This window comes from Schistocerca piceifrons, chromosome 10 (genome assembly GCF_021461385.2).
Source record: "Schistocerca piceifrons isolate TAMUIC-IGC-003096 chromosome 10, iqSchPice1.1, whole genome shotgun sequence".
Classification (NCBI taxonomy): Eukaryota; Metazoa; Arthropoda; class Insecta; order Orthoptera; family Acrididae; genus Schistocerca; species Schistocerca piceifrons.
In genome coordinates, this window is record NC_060147.1 from 87,123,469 (window position 1) to 87,137,933 (window position 14,465).

At 42.0% G+C, this 14,465-nt stretch overlaps 1 protein-coding gene across 1 annotated transcript in view; it reads left to right on the forward strand.

Moving 5' to 3' along the window:
* Window positions 1–14,465, forward strand: part of LOC124718713 (protogenin A-like) — a 416,220-nt gene that overhangs the window by 234,965 nt on the left and 166,790 nt on the right. The window lies entirely within an intron of this gene.

Consider the following 14,465-nt stretch of genomic DNA (forward strand, 5'->3'; position numbering starts at 1 on the left):
CGGATGAACGTGCTGGAAAGGTAGGGCGACCGTGTACGGCAACCACAGAGGGCAACGCGCAGCTAGTGCAGCAGGTGATCCAACAGCGGCCTCGGGTTTCCGTTCGCCGTGTTGCAGCTGCAATCCAAATGACGCTAACGTCCACGTATCGTCTCAAGCGCCAGAGTTTACACCTCTATCCATACAAAATTCAAACGCGGCAACCCCTCAGCGCCACTACCATTGCTGCACGAGAGACATTCGCTAACGATATAGTGCACAGGATTGATGACGGCGATATGCATGTGGGCAGCATTTGGTTTACTGACGAAGCTTATTTTTACCTGGACGGTTTCGTCAATAAACAGAACTGGCGCATATGGGGAACCTAAAAGCCCCATGTTGCAGTCCCATCGTCCCTGCATCCTCAAAAAGTACTGGTCTGGGCCGCCATTTCTTCCAAAGGAATCATTGGCCCATTTTTCAGATCCGAAACGATTACTGCATCACGCTATCTGGACATTCTTAGTGAATTTGTGGCGGTACAAACTGCCTTAGACGACACTGCGAACACCTCGTGGTTTATGCAAGATGGTGCCCGGCCACATCGCACGGCCGACGTCTTTACTTTCCTGAATGAATATTTCGATTGTCGTGTGATTGCTTTGGGCTATCCGAAACATACAGGAGGCGGCGTGGATTGGCCTCCCTATTCGCCAGACATGAACCCCTGTGACTTCTTTCTGTGGGGACACTTGAAAGACCAGGTGTACCGCCAGAATCCAGAAACAATTGAACAGCTGAAGCAGTACATCTCATCTGCATGTGAAGCCGTTCCGCCAGACACGTTGTCAAAGGTTTCGGGTAATTTCATTCAGAGACTACGCCATATTATTGCTACGCATGGTGGATATGTGGAAAATATCGTACTATAGAGTTTCCCAGACCGCAGCGCTATCTGTTGTTGAAAATTGTAACTACTGTAATTTCGAAAGTTTGTCTGCCTGAAAATGTACTGTTGTCCGAAGCATATTGCAACAAACGGTGTATTTCTATCGCTGCTCGTTTAGTTTTTATTGCCGTTTCAAATATACCGGTCATTTTTGAAACACCCTGTATCTGGTTCCTGGTTCACGCCAGATGAAAACTCGTTGAGAATCACTGTTCAGACAATACCTGGACTCGTCCGTGAACATAACATGGGACCACTGCTCCAGTGACCATGTACTGTTTTCTTGACACCAGGGGTCAGTGGAATGCACCTTGCAGGTCTCCGGGCGAATAAACCATGTCTGTTCAGTCGTCGGTAGACTGTGTGTCTGGAGACAACTGTTCCAGTGGCTGCGGTAAGGTTCCGAGTAAGGCTACCTGCAGTACTCCGTGGCCGTCTGCGGGCACTGATGGTGAGATATCGGTCTTCTTGTGGTGTCGTACACTGTAGACGTCTCGTGCTGTAGTACATGGACACGTTTCCTGTCTCCTGGAATCGTTGCCATAATCTTGAGATCGCACTTTGTGGTACACGGAGGACCCTGCTACGACCTGCTGTGTTTGGCCAGCCTCCAGTCTCCCTAGTATTCTACCCCTCATAACGCCATCAATATGTGTTCTTTGAGCCATTTTCAACCCACAGTCACCATTAGCACGTCTGAAGACATCTGCACACTTACTCGCTGCACCGTACTCTGACATGCACCAACACACCTCTACATATGTGGACTGCTGCTAGCGCCACTGTGCCACGTCCGCAGGTCAAATGTATCGCGTGGTCATACCCCGAGGTGGTTTAAACCCGCAAACCGCCCACCAGAGCGTTGTTTCACCATGTATCAGCATTATCCTTAATTTATGAGGATGAGTGTAGATGAACCACAAATGAAACGAAAAAAAGTAGGTGCTGACATTAACAAGGTACATAAAAGACAAAATTCACAACTGAAAAAGAAACATAAAAATTTTTATAGACATAACACTAATACCAAAACAACCACGAACACACAGTTGAAATTTACTGTAAACCCGCAACAACTGAAACGATCATCCAACCTCTCAAGCTCAAAATAACAAGCAACACTGCAAACCATGCACCATAGAATCAACACAATGGCACTCAGCAAAGAAAACGAAAAAAAAGAACTAATGAAGATAGAGACAACAGTAGATACAACGGTAGTCGCAAACCTAAGCAACAAAATAGAAAGAAAAACAGTAACATTAAACACAAAATCAAAAACAACAACTCAACATAAAATACCACAGATATGCACACAGTACCATAATAACAACGACATAGAATAATCAAGAAACTATAAGAAGACACGAGATGGTTTACGATGACTTACAAAACTCTCACGTAAGATCACCGAAATTTTCAAAGGACAAGGCATAAACATAGCACACGCAACGGACAGTTCTATCTAAAAACTCATCCCAAAACTGACGGAAGACATAGACTTACACCAAAAACCAGATGTATATCAATTGCAATGTAACATGTATTATGACAGGTACATAGGTGGAACGTTCGATGCCAGATACAAAGAAGATATGAAAGCGTTTAAGAATGGGACATATCACTCCACATTTGCAAAAATCGTAATGTTAACCCAACTTCTAGCGAAGACATGATAATCAGAATAAGCAGTGCAAGACGCCTTCTAATCTTGCAAGAAAATGATCATACGAGGGTAGTTTGAAAAGCTGTCGGAGTGGAAGAAACGACTTAGCTCGCTAAAACGCTTGTATTTTTCAACGCAGTCCCCCTGTACGCCAATGCACTTGTTCCAATGCCTTAACCCTATCTCAAAAATTAGTAGATTCCGGCGGGCCTGCCAAATACCTGTCAGCTTCGGCCGTCAGTACTTCATTTGAAGAGAATTTCCATCGGTCGAGGAATGTTTTGATTTTGGGGAAGAGATGGAAGTCTGGTTAACCAAAATTGTGCGAATTAGGCAGGTGTGGCAACAATTCGTATTTCAGTTCCTGTATTTTTGTCAGGGCAACGGGCGCTCTTTGCCTTGATGTAAGATGACTTTCTTCCGTGCCAAACGTGGCCTTTTTTGCGTGTCTTGTTTTAGTTGGTGCTAGAGGTTAGCGTAGTATTGTCCAGCAGTTGTTTGACCAGCGGGAACATAATCCATCAGTAGATTACATTTCACAGCCCAGAAAACTAATTCCGTGTCCTTTCCAGCAGACTGAATAGCTTTCTTTTTATTTGGTGGTGGACCGAGCGAGGTGGCGCAGTGGTTAGACACTGGACTCGCATTCGGGAGGACGACGGTTCAATCCCGCGTCCGGCCATCCTGATTTAGGTTTTCCGAGATTTCCCTAAATCACTCCAGGCAAATGCCGGGATGGTTCCTCTGAATGGGCACGGCCGACTTCCTTCCCCATCCTTCCCTAATCCGATGAGACCGATGACCACGCTGTCTGGTCTCCTTCCCCAAACAACCAACCAACCTTATTTGGTGGTGGTGAATCAACACGTTTCCACTGCTTTGACTTGTTTTCTCTCTGTGATATAGTAGTGGACGCAAGATTCATCTGTGGTCACAAACCGACGCAAAAAATCTTGTTGGTTGCTCTGAAAATTGGGCAAACATTGTTTGGACGTTTCTATGCTGATGCGTTTCTGATCCTTCGTTAAGTGTCACAGCAGCTATCTGGCCGATAATTTTATCAAATCCTATTCCACCGCTAAAATGTGATATGCCCGATCAGATCGGGTGACATGCCTATAGCTTCAGCAATTAGTCGCACTTTAAGTGCGCGGTCCAACATGACCGTTTTATGCATTTTTGCAATAATTTATGGGATGGTGGCACCTGTTGGGCGAGCACCACGCGGATAATCATCTAAGCTGTCCCGGACGAATTTAAACACGTTTGCCCACTTGTCAAATGTTTAATGTAGAGGATGAGAGTACCCAGAGTGTTCTGAAAATCGACTTGGATTTCCTTTACTTTCCTACCTTTCTTCATGAAGTGCTTAATTACTGAATGAGATTTTCACTCTGCAGCGGAGTGTGCGTTGATACGAAACTTCGTGGCAGATTAAAACTGTGTGCCGGACCGAGACTCGAACTCGGGACCTTTGCCTTTCGCGGGCAAGTGCTCTGCCATCTGAGCTACCCAAGCACGACTGACGCCCCGTCCTGACAGCCTTACTTCTGCCAGAGAGCACTTGCCCGCGAAAGGCAAAGGTCCCGAGTTCGAGTCTCGGTCCGGCACACAGTTTTAATCTGCCAGGAAGTTTCATATCTGCAGAGTGAAAATCTCATTCTGGAAACATCCCCCGGGCTGTGGCTAAGCCATGTCTCCGCAATATCCTTTCTTTCAGGAGTGCTAGTTCTGCAAGGTTCGCAGGAGAGCTTCTGTAAAGTTTGGAAGGTAGGAGACGAGGTACTGGCGGTAGAGTACTTAATTACTGCTCGACACTATTTTTTCCGTCTTTTAAATCAGTACGCAAGGACAAGAGACTGACGTCCGCACCGCAGATCACTGCCTACAGCACTGACGCGTCACGGATTTACTCACAAAAAGTTGAGCTGTTGATACATGGGAACCTCGCAGTGCTAGCAATGTCATCTGGTAATGGTTCCTTGAACTTTTAAAACTGCTATCGTACGACAAGAACCCGACGCAAATGACGAAATAAACATCAAAATCAACCCTCTATTTACATTGATAGGTAAAATATTAAAATGAAACTCCGACAAGTGAGGCCCCCCCCCCCCCTCACTTTTCCAAGGACCCTTCCAAATTCCGCTAGCCCTGACTGCAAGTAACCCGCTCAGTAAAACTATGTTACTTACCGTGACTCGAACCTTGGACCTTGCTGTTACCGACATTTGTACAATGCATTTCGTTCAATAAATAAAACAGTTACTCTGGGAAGAAAATCGAATGGGTTTAGGGTAAACTCCCTTTCCTTTGCCGAAGGATTGTGCAATACTTTGTGAGAAAATGTGACAAGCAGTTACTCAAATAAATCTTCTGTAAATAATAGTCGGTAGAACTGATTTTAGAATTTCAGCTAAGGAGCCAAAATTCATGACGTGTGTACAAAATACACCAAAACAAATACAAGAGTCGTCCCCAAACTAAAGAACGCTTTGACAGAACTAAACAAAAACGAAAGATATCAACGCAAAACTTTATTTACAAAGTTACAGTGTCTTAGCGTATGCATCAGTATTGTCGCTGTAGCTTTCAAGGTACTTTATTATGCAGTGGGTCCAGGCTTTCAAGTTCCATATTGTACTCCCCTGCCGCCAAATATCTGAGCCACGATATCACTGCTGATTTGAAATCTGTTTGCTGTCCAGAAATTCATTTAGCTTCGGAAATTAGCGAAAACCACTTAGTACCAAGTCAGGTCTGTAAGAAGCATTTCCTAGAGTTCCCGATTAAGCCGTTGAAGTTCCTGCTGCCTTCGTGCAGATGCACGAGGCCGCACAGTGCCATCTTTGCGAACAACATTCCACGTCTCTTATTTTGGATGGCGCGCCGAAGTTGAGTTTCGCAGCACGCCGGTGAATTTTTTATTTTCTTGGCATGAACGCCACGTGGGTCAAACGAATGACAGTGTTTAGAAATTTTTTATTAGCAGATCTAGATTTCACCCCGAAACTAGCCATTCTCAATGCATATCATATTTGATCAATGCATGTAATGCCTGTTGGTCGGCTTTCATCCACAGTTCAATGCGTTACATGCATTGATCAAAAATGATAGTGCATTGAGAATGGCTAGTTTCCAGCTGAAATCTAGATCTGCCAATAAAAAATTTCAAAAGGACGACTGATAGCTGAAATCTATTATTTACAAGAACACAGAATGTCGTGCTCATCAGGGAGAATCTTCTGAAGCAAATGTAACTTCCGTGTACCATAAGGGAGTGTTATTGGAGGATAGAAAGTTATGTATAAATGACCCAGTGAATGATGTTGAGTGTTCCATGAGGCTTTTCACAGATCATGCTGTTGTATACGAGGTGCACTCAAAAATTGTTGTTTTGAAATACTCTTATTTATTAGTCTACGTCCAGTCCCTGAAACACTTCAGAACTTTGGGGTCGATCATTCAGTGATTTACATTTAATTTTATTTTACACGTCTAGTTCCTAGGGCCGAATTGAGGAGCAAATCTCTGTGGTCATGGAACGTATCAATACATAAAATTACACCAAAAAAGTAATAATAGATAAATACAATGTAACACAGGATTTAGCATAGTTTTCAAGGAACTCTTCGACAGAATAGAAGGTGTGACTCATAAGAAAACTCTTCAGTTTAAATTTGTAAACGCGTGGATTCCGGCTAAATTTTTTGAATTCTTGTGGTTGTTTATTGAAAATGGGTACAGCAGAATGCTGCACGCCATCTGCACAAGAGTGAAGGTGGTGTGATTCAAACATAGATTTGATTTACACCTAGTATTAACTGGGTGAAAGCTGCTAATTCGTGAGAATAAACTGATATCGTTAACAAGAAACGACAATAAAGAATGTATATATATTGAGAGACCTGTGTCAGAATATCTAGACTAATGGACACAGGTCGACAAGAGGTTCACGAACTTGCACCACTTATTGCCTGAAACGCCCGTTTCAGAGCCAAAAATACCCTTTGAGAATGGGAAGAGATACCCAAAAATATAATACCATATGTCATAAGCGAATGAAAATAATCAAAGCAGACTAATTCTTGTGTCAAACTATCACTTACTTCAGGTACCATTCTAATAGTGAAAATGGCAGCTTGGAACAAGATCCTGACTGTGTCCTGTCTTTCTGAACATCTAGAAATTTGAACTTTTCTGTCTCACTAATCATATGCTCATTCTGTGTACTTGAACATCAGGTTGTGTTGAATTTTGTGTTGAAAACTGCCGGCCGGGGTGGCCGAGCGGTTCTAGGCGCTACAGTCTGGAACCGCGCGACCGCTACGGTCGCAGGTTCGAATCCTGCCTTGGGCATGAATGTGTGTGATGTCCTTAGGTTAGTTAGGTTTAAGTAGTTCTAAGTTCTTTGGGAATGATGACCTCAGCAGTTAAGTCCCATAGTGCTCAGAGCCATTTGAACCATTTTTTTTGTTAGAAACTGTAAAAACTGAGGGGCTTCTGTCATTAACTACACTATTTGAAACAATGCCAACGTTGTGCACAACATCCTTTACTACCAAGCTAGCGTCATCAGCAAACAGGAATATTTTGAAATCACCTGTAATACTAGGAGGCATGTCTTGAAAGTAAGTGATGAACGAATTGTAAGCTACTTCCCGTATTCCATAATGGTCCAACACAATGAAACACCTTAGTTAAATAAAAAAAAAAATACGTAGCAGTTGAAACCTTTTGTTTAATCCATCCAGCACCACACAGAGATAAGAGAATATAGAATTTTCAGCTGTTAAACCACTTCTAAAAACCAAATTGTACATTTTGACAGCAAATTGTGTGACGTGAAATGATCAGTTATCCTTACGTACACAACCTTTTCAGTAATTTAGCAAACACTGATGGCATAGAAATAGGTTTAAAATTGTCTGCATTATCCCTTTCTCCCTTTTTATAAAGCAGCTTTACTGCTGAGTACTTCATTCGTTCAGGAAACTGACCATTCCTCAAGAAAAAATTACAAATATGGCTAAAAACAGGGGTAACATACCCAGCACAGTACTTTAGTATCATATCCTTGAGAATACTTCGTCTTCATCAATTTAATTATTGAATCATTTTAAAAATGGTTCAAATGGCTCCAAGCTCTATGGGACTTAACATCTGAGGTTATCAGTCCCCTGGACTTAGAACTACTTAAACCTAACTAACCTAAGGACATCAGACACATCCATGCCCGAGGCAGGATTCGAACCTGCGACCGTAGCGGTCGCGCGGTTCCAGACTGAAGCGCCTAGAACCGCTCGGCCACACTGGCCGGCGACTATCTAACTCTTGTCTGTATCATGGAGGATATTTCAGATATCAACCTCAGAAGGCCATTTTCCCAGAGAGTTTCATGATTCTCTGTAGAAACTAAGTTTTTATTTAATTCATCAGCTACGTCAAGAAAGTGATTTTTAAATACTGTACATATATTTGATTTATCAGTAACAAACATTTTTACTATGTACTGACTTTATAGCGTCGACTTTGTGCTTCTCACCAGACAGTTCATTTACGACTAATTGTACGGTTTTATTTTTATCCTGTGTATTTGCTATTCTGCATACCACATACTCTTTGGCTCCATAATAATATTTTTAAGCATCTTACAGTACTTTTTGTAATGGGCTACAGTAGCTCAATTGTGACTACTTATAACATTTTGATATAGTTTGTTTTGTTATACATGGTATCTTTAACCCACTAGTCAACCACCCGGGCTGCCTTTGGTCCTAGTACACTGTTTTGAATGTTATAAAGGAAAACAACTTTCAAACAGCACGAGAAATCTGTTCAGGAAAGCATTATATTTATCATCTATGTTATTAGCACTAAAAACATCGGGCCAATCGTTTGTTAACGAGGTTTAAAAAACATTGTATTGCCGTTGGATTAGCTTTTCTACTCAATTTTTAACTATATGTAACATCTGTTTGGGTACAAAGACTTTAGTGTTAAAATTTGTGCATCGTGGTCTTAAAGGCCATTTACCCTTTTACTAACACAATGCTCATTTAGTAATGAATAAAAATATCGTCTATGGTTGTGCTACTGTTCCTCTGCACCGCGTGTAGAAAAAAAAATAGTTTGCATCAGATCATATGAGTCTGAGATCTTCCAACATTCTTTTTCTTGCACAGTGACATACAAATTAAATATTTAAGTCACAACATAGAACTAATTTTTGATACTTCACGTAAAGTGAACCGAGAACCATCTCTATCTTGAGCATAAATGCTCTAAATTCAACTGTCCACGCACAACATTCAAATATCTGTTCATTGCAGTGCTGTGAAACAGCTATGGACTCAAATGGCCACTCCCCCACTTCACATAGAACCCCTCGAAAAATAGCCAGCTAATTTATAACCTGGTAAAGGAAGCCTCTGAATTGTCACATTATTTAAGTGGTGCTCTGATTTATGAATAATGTCAAAGTCAACATCTGTAAGCAGTTCACTAACTTTATCTCTAATACCTCTCATATTTTGATGAAACATGCTAATGCCTTCATTACTTGGATATCTGACCTTTTTAGGGTGGTTCCTCTTTTAGAGAAACTTTAAGCAGGGACGCCTATCAGCTGACTTCGATCTAAAAAAAAGATGCACCTCTAACACCAACTACTATAGAAATTTTCCATGAGTGATCCCACCACCAGCCACGCTGTAAGCTTTGCCAACCTCTCCTGCCCATACCTGTTGAGGTGCAGGTCATGCCTAGTAAAACCTTATCTATTGATAGTCTCATGCGGCACCACTGCGATGTGGACCATGCCGTCCACCATCAGTGCCTTCTCAAGCACCATGTTAACAACCCTAACAGCAGCATTAAGATGAGGTCAACCATGACACCAAAACAGTTGCATGAAGCACACATTTGTGCCACCAGTTTTGAGTTGCTATCTTTTCCAAGTCACCACCTACATCACACTCCCTTCCCTATCAAGACTATTCCCAGCTCCATCTAAAATCACTGCCTGATCCTCTTTCATAAAATTCCTACATCACTCCCCTAAGCTAAGTTACCTGAGTCAACCCTGCAGTGGACTTCACAATGCTAATTACCTGGTACTCACTGTAATACTTCCTGCAACTGCTGGTCCTACACATCTGCCATATGAATTGCCTAACAGCAGAGCCTTCTTTTTTCTATTGGAAACTGAAACTGTCTTAGGGTCCTTAACTAGTGAGGTCTGCTACATGTTTCTTACACCTGCAAGAGGCTCCTTTCCACTGAACTCTGACAGTTGGCCAGATCTATTGGTGGCGTGGGAAGTACAAGTGTCTGAAAACTCCCAGCGAAACTAAACATAGTGAGCGAAAGTTTTTACTGAAATATTTCACTAGAAACAGCAAGAAATGACAGCTGAAAACTGCCGTGCTACGTTTAATAAATGACTAACACTCAAACAATTTTATAAAACACGGTGAGCGAAAGATGATTCCAACGTTTTTCAGTAGAAAGAACACGAGACACCGTTGAAAACACTCACTCGCACTCACTGGTCATGCCGGACTCCAGAGTCCATTACCGCAGCAACGTATTTTCTCCATCTGTCCCTGTCTTGGGCTATTTCATTCCATTCACCTTCAATACCTAGGCTCCTCAAATCAGCCTTCACATTGTCCTCCCATCTACGCCTCGGTCTCCCCACAGGACGTTTTCCCTCTAGGTGTCCTACCAGTACTCTGCGCGCTGCCCTGCCCTCATCCATCCGAGCTGCGTGACCCGCCCATCGCAGCCTACGTGATTTAATAATACTGATTATGTCAGAGCTTGAATAGACTTCGTGAACCTCTTCGTTATGCAGTTTTCGCCACTCTCCGCTAATGTCATCCCTTTTTGCTCCGAAAATTTTCCTAAAAATTTTGTTTTCAAATACTCGAAACGGCTTTTCATTTTGCACAGTGAGAGACCAAGTCTCACACCCATACAGCATAACTGGTAGAATAATAGTTTTGTATATTCTAATCTTTAAATTCCTAGACAATATCCGTGATGAAAGTAATCTATTCAGTGAGAAGTAGCACGCATTTCCCGCCCGTAATCTCTTCTTCGGATTCAATCCCATTCCTCGAAGCGATGTCCACGCCTATATACTTAAATGTGTTCACTTTTTCAAACTGCATGTCTCCAACTCTTAACATTCCCTGATCTATTGCTGTTGGCATTCTAGTAGTAACCAGGTATTTAGTTTTGTCTTCACTTATCCTTAGACCTACATCTTCACTAGGCTTGATGAAACGCATTCGTATTTGCTGTTGCAGATTCTTTCCTATCGCTAATGATGTTTAGATCATCTGCATACCCTAATATCGTAATATTTCCGTTTAACTTCACGCCCTCTGAATTATCTGCTGCCATTCGTACAATATATTCTAGGACTAAATTAAAAAGTAGCGGAGATAGGGCATCTCCCTGCTTAAGTCCGTTCTTTATTACAAATTCTTCTGACTCCAATTTCCCCACGCGTACTCTACCTTTAGTGTTTTTCAAACTCGCTTCTATAAGTCTAACATACTTCTTTGGTATTCCAAGTTCCAAAAGAATTCTGTACAATTTCGATTGCAATACTGAATCATATGCTTTTGTAAAATTTATGAAAATATTATGAACTGGTTTATTGTATTCCCATTTCTTTTCCAAAATTTGACGCAGGGTGAATATTTGGTCTATAGTTGATCTGTTCCTCCGAAAGCCAGCTTGGTAATCCCCCACAATTTCATCTACGTGTGGTGTAAGCCTACTTAGCAGAATATTCGAAAATTTTTTTGAACATACTGGTAATAGCGATATCCCTCTATTAATTACAACAATCTATTTTGTCGCCCTTCTTAAAAATTGGGATCAGAATCTACTGCTGCCACTCTCCAGGTATCATCTCTGAGTTCCATACTTTAGTTATCACTTTGTGAACTACTTCCACATTTCTGTCCTCCATTTTTAACTAATTCTGCAGTTATGCAATCTGATCCTGGTGCTTTATGGTTTTTCAATTTGTTGATTGCATCTCTTACTTCCTTTAACGTTGGATCAGGTATTTGGGGTTCTGCTGTATGTATTTCGTACGCCTGCTCATTTCCTGCTTCCTGGAGCACATTTATTAGATGCTCAAAATAGCCCTCCATTTACTTAATATACGAGGGCTATCCACAAAATACATTACGTTTTGGAATTAAAAATAAATAAAGTATTGGAATTTTTTTTTGTTATATACAGATGAAAGCCACACTTAAATACTACATTTCTACATAGTTGCCATTTAAATTAAGGCACTTATCGTAGCGATGGACGAGCTTGGAAATTCCTTCGTCGTAAAATTCGGCCGCCTGCGCCTTCAACCACGTGGTTACCTCTTCTTTTGGGACAGAAGAGGTGTGATTTTTGTGGATTTCCTGGAAAGAGGCACTACAGTAAACTCTCAAAGGTATTGCCAAACTCTGCACAACCTCAGAAGAGCAATACAAAACAAGCGCAGGGGAAAGTTGGGCTCAAAGATCTTGCTGATTCACGACAACGCCCGGGCCCACACGGCAAATGCCACTCGTGAAGTTGTCGAATCTTTTAAGTGGAAGTTGTTTCCTCATCCGCCGTACAGTCCCGACCTGGCACCGAGCGACTTCCACTTATTCCCAGCAATGAAGAAGTGGTTGGCTATGCAGCGTTTTGATGACGACGCACGGCTTCAGGAAGAGGTAACCACGTGGTTGAAGGCGCAGGCGGCCGAATTTTACGACGAAGGAATTTCCAAGCTCGTCCATCGCTACGATAAGTGCCTTAATTTAAATGGCAACTATGTAGAAAAGTAGTATTTAAGTGTGGCTTTCATCTGTATATAACAAAAATTTTTTCCAATACTTTATTTATTTTTAATTCCAAAACGTAATGTACTTTGTGGATAGCCCTCGTAGTACTGGGGTCTGTCAGTATTCCCCGGCATCCCCTCGGAGTGCATTTGTCCTAGCCTTGAACCCCTTCCTATACCCATTTATGTTTAGGTAAAATTCCCTAATGTTTTTTGTTTTACTGTTTGTTTCCATTTTTCTAATTTGATTGTTCAAATAATCCCTGTTCTTTGCCCGTAGCCTACGACCAAACTTCCCTTCTCATGTTCAAGAACTCTTCTCTTTTTCTGTCTCCCATTCTATCCCATTCTAATCGCGCTTTTCTCCTTTCCTCTACCAATTTCTTGAATTCCTCATCAAGCCACGGTTTCCTTCTGTTCTTCTTAATTGTACCTATTGTGACCTTCGCTGCCTCTTCGATATTATTCCTCACAGTGATCCACTGTTTATTTACATCCTCGTCTTGATCTTCGTGTGTCCTGAGAGCATCAAACATATTTGAAATTTCTATCACGTACCTTCTTCTTAAGTTTTCATCATTTAGCTTGTCAGTGTCGAACCTAACAAGTTCTGCATTTTGACACCTTGATGTTGTTGTAGATAGCCGTTGGTGAACTTTGGCAACTACAAGAAAATGATCAGAATCGCAGTCTGCTCCCCTGAAAGTCCTAGCATTTCCTATACTAGTGTGCCATTTCCGATCTACAAGAACACGATCAATTTGGTTTCGGGTGCGTCCATCCGGAGATACCCAAGCTGATTTATGAATGTCCTTCCTTTTGAAATATGTGCTCTCAACATTCATGTCTTTTGAAACAGCAAAATTATCCACCATCGTCCCATTATCATTCGAAATGTTATGCAAACTTTCTTTCCCAATTGTAGGCCGGAATGCTTCCTCCTTCCCTATCTTCGCATTAAAATCACCTATGATTAATTTTGTATCATACGAGGAGAACTCATCCCACAGTTGATCTAGTTCTTCATAAAAGCCGTCCTCAGTTGGTGGGTGTGCATTAATTACTACTAGTCTATTCCACCTACCGGACAACACTATAACTGATAGTCAGCCACTAATGAACCTTATATCTCTGATTGCGTGAAGCACTTTTCTCTGTACTGCGAAAACTGTTCCGAAACTGTGCGCTTCCGCACCTCCATAGAAAAATGTGTAGTTACCCCCCTTGCTACCCTCCCCCTGCCACCGAGTTTCTTGAACAGCTGTAATGTAACGTTCCATGTTCCAAACCTGAAAGTTCCTTTCGGCCTGAATCTCTTCGAAGTAGGTTCCGCCCGGAGGTCCGAATGGGAACCTAGTTTACCTCCGGAATATTTTACTTCAAAGGGACCCATGCTCATTAATGTTGCTGATTCTTGATGAGTAGATTCGATAGTAAGAGAAGAAGAAACAGGGATGGTTCATCACGTCATCGCCTGCTCCCCACCGGCTGTCCGCGACTGCTTATTTCTTGTATCCGCAGCTACCCTTCATATCTGAAGGCCGTATCCCCTATCCGCAACCGGGGGACGCGCTGTGCCGTGGCGGTAGGGGCCCACGAGTCTGAACACAGGTTGAAAACTACTACTAAATTTAATAATCGAATATAGTGCACATCTTTGGTCAGCACTTAATGTTAGCTGCAACTGCTACTGCAAGCTGCGAAATGTAAACACGCTGCCCAGATTTCGGTGAATGACGTAAGCAGGCTCACTAAAACAGACCACTCGAATCAATAACACAACAAAAAAGGCTGAGACGAATGAAAATACACTGATAAATTACTTTTATGGCAGATATTATCACCAACAATCGTTAAAATAGTCTCTGAACATGAAACTTTATAAAATATTAGCGAGCTATTTGAACAGCAGTCCAGCACTTGCGACGTCACACCAAAGCGTTGAAAGTACCTTCTCATCCAAGCTTGTAGAACGACGGCGCTTCAAGGTTCTCTGTCCTTCTGCAAACAAAGAA